We start from the raw sequence: 7547 nt of genomic DNA on the forward strand, positions 1-7547 counted from the left end.
TAGCTCCAGCTAACCAGCATCAATAGTCCCAGTAATGCAAAGGTTTCACTTTAGTGGTTCTGGTATCTTGTTAATCACAGCTGATTCTTCAGCCCCAGATAACCAGAACCACAGAATCTTCATAATCCAAAATATCAATGGCCCTGAAAAGAGTCTTTAATTTTCCCTCTGAAATTAAATCCCTAGTCTGAAGTAATCAGAGAAATGGGAGAAATAATCAAACACACCTCAGAGGTCCTCACTTCCTTGACACCCCCCTCATAAATGGCACTAACCTGTCATTTCGCCTTTTGCTTCAGACCCTGACCTCGGCCTACCAACTCCTCAATGTCACCTGACCTGGTTGCTTTAAAGATTGCTAGCTATGTGTACCCCCTGAAACTAACTCACAATTGCCACTACCAGCCTCCCCAGTGATGCTCCCCAGTGACCTTGCCTCACCTTTTATCAGCCGCCCTGACTCCGATGTTGCCCCAGCCCCATACCTTTTCTCTAGTATTCTTTTTGGTGTGGCAGATTATTTTAAGACATCCAGGACACATTCTGTAGGAACGCTAAGCTCCCTAGACTGCAACAGAACCATAACCCTTGATAGCTCATCTTTGCCACAGTGCCCTGCCGTCCAAAACACGTCCATTTCCTGTGGCACTCAGGTATATCGTTGTCTACCTGCCAGCTGATCGGGAGTTTGCACATTGGTGATCCTTTCCCGAATCAGGAGTAACCTATGGAAGAGAGCCTCTACCAATCCAAGCTGTAGACTGCCCAATCTAACAAGAGTGCAGCTTAAATCGTGCCACTCCTGGTCTCTGCAGGAATAAATATAGGTGTTGGTACCAGAACGGCAGGGCTGACGACCTCTCTAACCTTATAGTTAGTTCTCTTCCCAGCTTGACAATGACCTTCAAGATGTGGGCCAAACCATGGTCACCCTGCAAAGACAGATCGATTCCCTGGTGGCAGTGGTGTTTCAGAACTGACAGGAACTAGATATTCTTACAGCTAAAGAGGGTAGCCTTTGCCTTTTTCTCCATGAAGAGTGCTGCTTCTACATCAGCCAGTCTGGTATAGTAAGAAGCAAAATCCAACAGCTACAATCACATCCAAAAACACAGGAAACAACGTGACGCCTCTAATTCCTGGGTTTTTGAAAACCCCATATGGAAGTGGATACTGCCTCGCCTTTCCTAACCCCTCTTCTCCTCATTTTACTGGCTTTACTATTTGCTCCCTACCTCATCAGCCTTGTCTCCACATTCCTCCAACGACAAATTAAAAAAAAAAAAATTTTACAACCCATCAGTCAGTTTCTTTTTCAGAATTACCAACCACTGTCCACGAACATCCATCCAGTGAGCCCTGATGGTGGGGGTTGATGGTGGGGGGGTCAGGTAAGCCCCAAAATTGACAATGCCCCTAGACAGCAGGTAGCAATTTAAAAGATCTGATGCCCTTCCCCCCCCTTCCCCCTCTGTTTATGATGAGGAGAGGAATGTTAGCATCAGGAGCATCCGAGGACAGCTAGAAGACTCCACAGTAATCAGGCATTTTTACAGTCAGCTGCTCCCCGAGCCAGTGATGAAACATGTCATCTCTAGGTGACAGCTTAGCTCTTGCATCTGTCCCTTCACATATGCACCATGGCCCCCAACATACATCCCTTTGTGCATGCATCACAGACCAGATAGAAGACTCATCCTCCCTGCCCCCCCTTTCCTTCCACCCTCTCCCAGAAGCTGACTCTGACCCCCTCCTAGTAAACCTCCCACGTGAGACCTGCTGCAAGGTATGGTTTGTTCAACGCCTCTTATTTCTAACAACGATGGAGCATAAACCTAAACCCATCTGCAGGATGCTGATCGCCACAATAGTTGAAGACAGAGATGGTAAAGATGGCCGCTCTGGAGGCCAATGTCTGTCATCAAATTAAACATTATTTTTTTGGAGATTTCAACTTGCCATGGAACAAATTTGTAAAAGAATGGCTGGGTGCCTTTGGAAGTCATGACAAAATTCAACAGGTTAAGTTGTCTGACAAGAGACTTTAACGTAAGTGTGCAAGCACTAAGTACATCTGAGGCAGAGCTCACAGAGGAAACCACATTCAGAAGATCTCCACACGACTTCCACCCCCCCCCCCAAGTTCCTGAGAGCATAAAAATGATGTGAGAAATAGATCTGTTTCTAGTAAATGCTTCCCAGCGATGCAGCCCCTGAGGACATAGGTGATAAAAGTCAGGTGCCAAATACTCAGATGAGAAGAACTTTGCCCAGAACATGTAAGGGGTCAGTATTTGCTGTGTCTGATGGTATTTAGCCTGTAAAGAAGTCTGTAGAGTCCCTCAGCCAGAAGTACAAAGACGCAAACTTGGTGATGATATGTTTTAAAGAGGAAGAGAGACAAAGGCAGCGATGAGCAGAGAGACAGAGAGGGACAATGAGGGACAAAGGGAGAGACCAAGAGGGACAGAAGGGGGGACAGAGAGAGAACAGAGAGGGCAGACAGACAGGGGCAGAGAAAGTGAGCTTAAGAACACAGAGAAAAACACAAGAAAGGCAGAAACAAGCTCTCTAGAAGGGAAAGCAGGATGCTTGCTGAACTTTCGAGTGATTTAGATGCCCAGACACATAGAGAGAATTTATACATCCTCTTCTTAAATCACAGTGAAATAAAATAGATCGACAGTTTCACAGGAGCAAAAGAGAAAATCACTCCCTTTTAAGAAAAGGCTAAGGATGCACTGGAGAAAGCCAAAGGTGCAAATAACAGTAACCTACAACCGGAGCAGAAACATGACTTAGAGCAGAAACATGACTTAGAAGGTACTAGAAGGGTGTGTGAGAAAGATGTGTTGAAAGTGACCACAGAGGATCAGCAAGGATCCCTAAACAAATGGAGGTGAGAGGTCAGAGATTTAAAGGGGCGGCTGAAGGAGAAAGTCTGCTCCAGGAAAAAAGAAAAGGGTTGGTGATGGGGGGTGGGGGGTGAGGAACGGGGCAGGGATGGGGGGGGTGGGGAGTTGGGGGTGAGGGTGAGTGCAGGACCAAGGAAAAGAGCAAGAGATAGAAACCACCAAGATGAGGTCACATCAAGGCAGGAGAAAAGAGAAAGTGGTACCAGAAGAGAGTTTAATAAGCAACGTTCTTGTTCACCTTAGATTTTTTAACTGTCTTTATCTTTGGAGGTTTTTAGGAAAACAGATGAATTGAGTCCAGCACCAAGCTGTTTGCATTCAGATGCCTCAGAGATATTAGCCTACGTGCAATGGGAATATATCAGAACAAACTTGCTAAATATATTATATAAAAATAGAAAACTTTTAAAAACTAGAGAGGAATTAAGGTAAGACATTTGGCATCAACTGTGACCTACACACACACACATACACACACACGCGCGCACGCACACACACACAAATGCAAAAAAACCCAACAACAACAACAAAAAACCCTGTATTCTTCAAACTGATTAAAATTGTGGGAAAATGCTATATATATCTCACCACAACTTTTAAAGAGGTGTGCGTTTTACTGGTTTTTATGTGTGTATCAGCAGGACAGTAAAGAGAGCATTACAAAATATTTATTTTTAAAAGAAAACACTATTACAAGGAGAACAAGGCGTGTGGAGTTTTTATGCCCTTGGTCTTTTTACGGCGTAGTTTATTTTGTCTGGAGACTCTCTGGCACCCCTTGGAATAGGCGCAGGTACCCAGGCACCACTGGCGAAGGGCTGGGAGCCAAACAGAAGGCCCAAGGGACTGAGAAATGCTTGTGTATTTGAGAGTTGGGCTGAGAGCACCATCCCTTAGGAGTCAGTTTGACTTGGGTCTGAGCTACCAAGTCTGGGACCACAAACATTTTATGTTTACAATGCTTCTCTGTGCTTTATGTAGTAAGCAGAGGGGGGAGGGGAAGAAAACAGTCAGGAGTGGGCTTGGCCACTCAGGGACTTTCTGTCTGATTTCAGAAAAATGTCCCACCTTCCCTGAACCCGTTTGCCCCATCTGTAATGCATGGCTAGTATACGCCCATTTCCATTACGGATGCTTCTTTTTCTATTAGATGCTTGGATGGGCCATGCGCTTGGAACTCACATGATCCTTTGGTCATCGATCCTCACAAGCATCCTGTGAGTCGGGCATGATCCCTATGACACAAATTAGGAGACCAAGGTAGATGGCATCAGTGCCCACTCTAGTCTTCCTTCTGTTGTTGTGACAAAAGAAAAATTTTTTTCTTAGTTAACTAATCTTAAAAATGTAAAAACTGACAAGAGGCAACTTAGGAGGGAAAGAGTTTATTTATTTTAGCCCACAGCTCCAGGCGATAGCCCAGCATTGTGGGGAAATCACAATGGCAGGGGCTTGAAGCAGCTGGTCCCATCCCACATCTCTGGTCACAGAGAAATGCATGCCTACACAACAGAGAGAAATCCATGTGTGCAAACACAGCAGAGAGAAATGCATGCATACACTCATGCACAGCACAGAGAAATGCATGCATGCATGCTTAGCAGACAGAAATCCGTATGTGTGCATACACAGCAGAGAGAAATGCATGCATGCTGCTTCAGGGCTTGCTAACTCACAACTAACTTTCTTCACTCTTACACAGTTCAGGAACCTGTTCAGAAAATGGTGCCTTTCACACTTCGGGTGGATCTTCCCACCAGGATTAGTTCAGATAAGACCATCCTTCATAGACACGCCCCGCAGGTCAATCCCTCACTGAGACTCTTGCCAGGTTGTGTCAGGTGGACAAAAGTCTTCATCCCAGTTGCATGACAACTCCTTCCTGGCTCACTCTCCAGGCACTTATTTGTCTCCCCGTGGCTACCTAATGCCTCGAGGTGGCTTGCCCACATAAGGCAGCCTGGAATGGCTAGTGAGTTAAAGACCCTGAGAAGAGCTCTCAGCCATCAAGAGCTGGAGGTTGTTGAGTACATTTCCCAGACCTTCTCTGCAAAAAGAAAACTGTGGGGCCCGTGTGCTGTGCACAGACAGCCTGGTCTCCAGTCGAGCACAGGCCTTGAACCCCGGTGACACTAAGGGTGTTCCGCCATGCCTCCAGGGCCCCTGGCTCCTGTCTTAGCTACAGCCTGCGACAGCCCCCTGCAGAGAGGTGTGTGGCCATCAATCAATACCCCAAGCTCCTGATATTGTGTCTGGTCTCCACCCCACAGTTACCTGGCAACAGCCAGGTATGTTCCTCCCCACAGTTGCCTGGCAACAGTCAGGATGGCCCAGCCCACTATAAAAGGAGCTGCTTTGCCCTTCCTCTCTCTCTTATTCTCTTGCTCTTACTTTTGCTCCCTTGGTCCCCCTCTCTCCACGTGGCCATGGTCGGCCTCTACTTCCCTACTCTCTCCCACTCTCTTCTCTGCCTTTCTACAATAAACGCCTAAAACCATGGACTGCCCCTTCTCATTGTGATCCGCTGTGCTGGAGCAATGGAGCAGGTCTTCCCATAACGAGCCATGTGTCTAACCTCCAATCGGAAGGCCTTCCTGGCCACCAGCCAACCCGAGCCATCCACCAGACCAAGCCAAAGATTCTCGTCGCCCCCAGAACCCAGCCAGAGCTCTCCTCCCTGCCCTTTTTCCTTCGGCCCCCAGCCAGAGTTCGTCCTTGGGCTCCCCCACCCCCACACTCCATTCTTAGCTCTTCCGTGATATCCAGAGGCATCTGTGATATCCAAGACTGAGAATCTCCGTGTGGCCCAGGGACACCAGACCAGCACTTCCTCGGTACCCAGCGGCTTCTGTGGTGCCTGAGAGTTTGAGCCTGACTCCCGACTCCAGCAGGTCCGCAGGGACCCCAAACTGCTCCTTCCTCATCCCAGGAGCGAGGTCCTGTGGCTTCTCACAGCTGGACGCCTGCCCAGAGGTCACACAGTCAAACTTCCCGTATCCATCCTCGCCCAGCGGCCCTAGCCCCACTTTTTGTCCCACAGAGAACCCAGGATATTTGTGCACAAACTCAGAGGCCTGGTGGAGTTGAGATCAAATCTCCTCTTGGCCCTGCTTCCTTCTTTTACTACCTAAGAGCAGCTCCCAGACAGACTGCGTGCATACAAAAGCTTGTCAGGTTTGCTTTCTAGCAAGTGTAAAGTCAGACAGCAGCTGAGGGCTAGAAACCTGGTGCCTTGGCTGAGCCACTGGTGAAGACCCATTTCTCGTCCTGGATTTTCTACCTTATTAACTTGCCTGGATGTTGGTGACACAATACAGATGAATAAACGGGGTGGGGGGTAGGGGGCGGTTCTTGCAAAGAGTGTGGTCACAGCCCTGCCCCTGGATCTGTACATCAGCTCTGTGATAGATAAGCTGGTAAGTTTGGGGAATCATTTAGCAGGAAATGGAGACTTAGGGCCTTGTGCAAAGTGACTGCTTAGTAAAGCCCCCCTGACAGGGTGCTTCTCTACTTCCGGTCCACTTCTGGTCCATTCACCAGCTTCCTCTGCCCTTTGGGGCACCTCTGAATGATACCATTCAGGTCCTCTTTCCCCCTGTTTTGGGCTCAACCCATAGAAGGCAGAAAAGAAAAGGAATGGGCTTCTCAGGCTCCGTATTCCTCCTCCAATGGGTTCTCCTACATCCAACTACTTCAATTGAAACAGACAAACAAAACCCATTGGACTTGCGTAAGTCTTAAGACAGGAAGAAATGCTCTCCGTTTATTAAAACCCAAGAACCCTTTGCAATCAATCATTCATGGCTCCAGCTTTTCCCGAGGGTTCTCGAAGCTCACCCTGGCCCCTACAGTAGCTACTTACAACTTCTGGCTGTTGCGGAGACCGGGATGTTTCTCATCTCCTGCCCACACCTCAGCACATCTCCCCTTCCTTACATTCTTCTCTTAAATGCCTGGAGGTACCATTTCCTTCCTGTTGAAACCCAGACTCACCCGGAGGTCCTAGCGACCCATAAGAAGGCAGAAAATCAAAATTTTTATGGAGCAGATGCCATTTTCTAAGTTCTCTCCTTCATACTCCTCCCAGCATGGCCGTGAAGCCGTGAGGATGGTTTTCTCCGTTCACGAAATAAACAACTTGAGGCTGAGAAGTGAACCGGGGACCAGCTCCAGGTCACTTAGATTTGGTGGTCCCCTCCATCCCCTTGCCACAAAGACCACACTGTTGCTGCCTTAACCCCCTTTTAGCACAAATGTCCATAGGGACCAGAGCCTCCAACCTTGCCCTGGTCACCAAGAACCTTGTGCCTAGGGCGAGGGCGTAGCATCTTTGTGGCAATGGGCTTTCCATGAATCGAAACAGCCTTTCCCTTCTGCTAGAGGAGGCAGGATTTCACATGAATGTGTGATGCCTGGCCAGGAGCCAACAATAAGAGCAGGAAATGGGAGCCCGCCTGAGATAACTGCCCTGAACATGGCGGGGAGGGGCAAGATAAACAGAGGCCATTCAATTTTGCAAAGCATCAGAGAGCCCAGTAGATTAGGGACGGCCTTTGGGGAGAGGCAGGGACATTAGAGAAGGGGGAGCAGCCACGGCAGTGAGGAGGCTAAGTGCTGGCAGAGCAATTAATG

The 7547-nt window shown here is 48.2% G+C and overlaps 1 pseudogene; it reads left to right on the forward strand.

The window, feature by feature from the left end:
- Positions 1 to 1892: 1892 nt before the first annotated feature.
- On the forward strand, positions 1893 to 2903 carry LOC110327129 (annotated as a pseudogene).
- Positions 2904 to 7547: the final 4644 nt, after the last annotated feature.

The sequence above is a fragment of the Mus pahari genome, chromosome 9 (genome assembly GCF_900095145.1).
Source record: "Mus pahari chromosome 9, PAHARI_EIJ_v1.1, whole genome shotgun sequence".
Taxonomy (NCBI): Eukaryota; Metazoa; Chordata; class Mammalia; order Rodentia; family Muridae; genus Mus; species Mus pahari.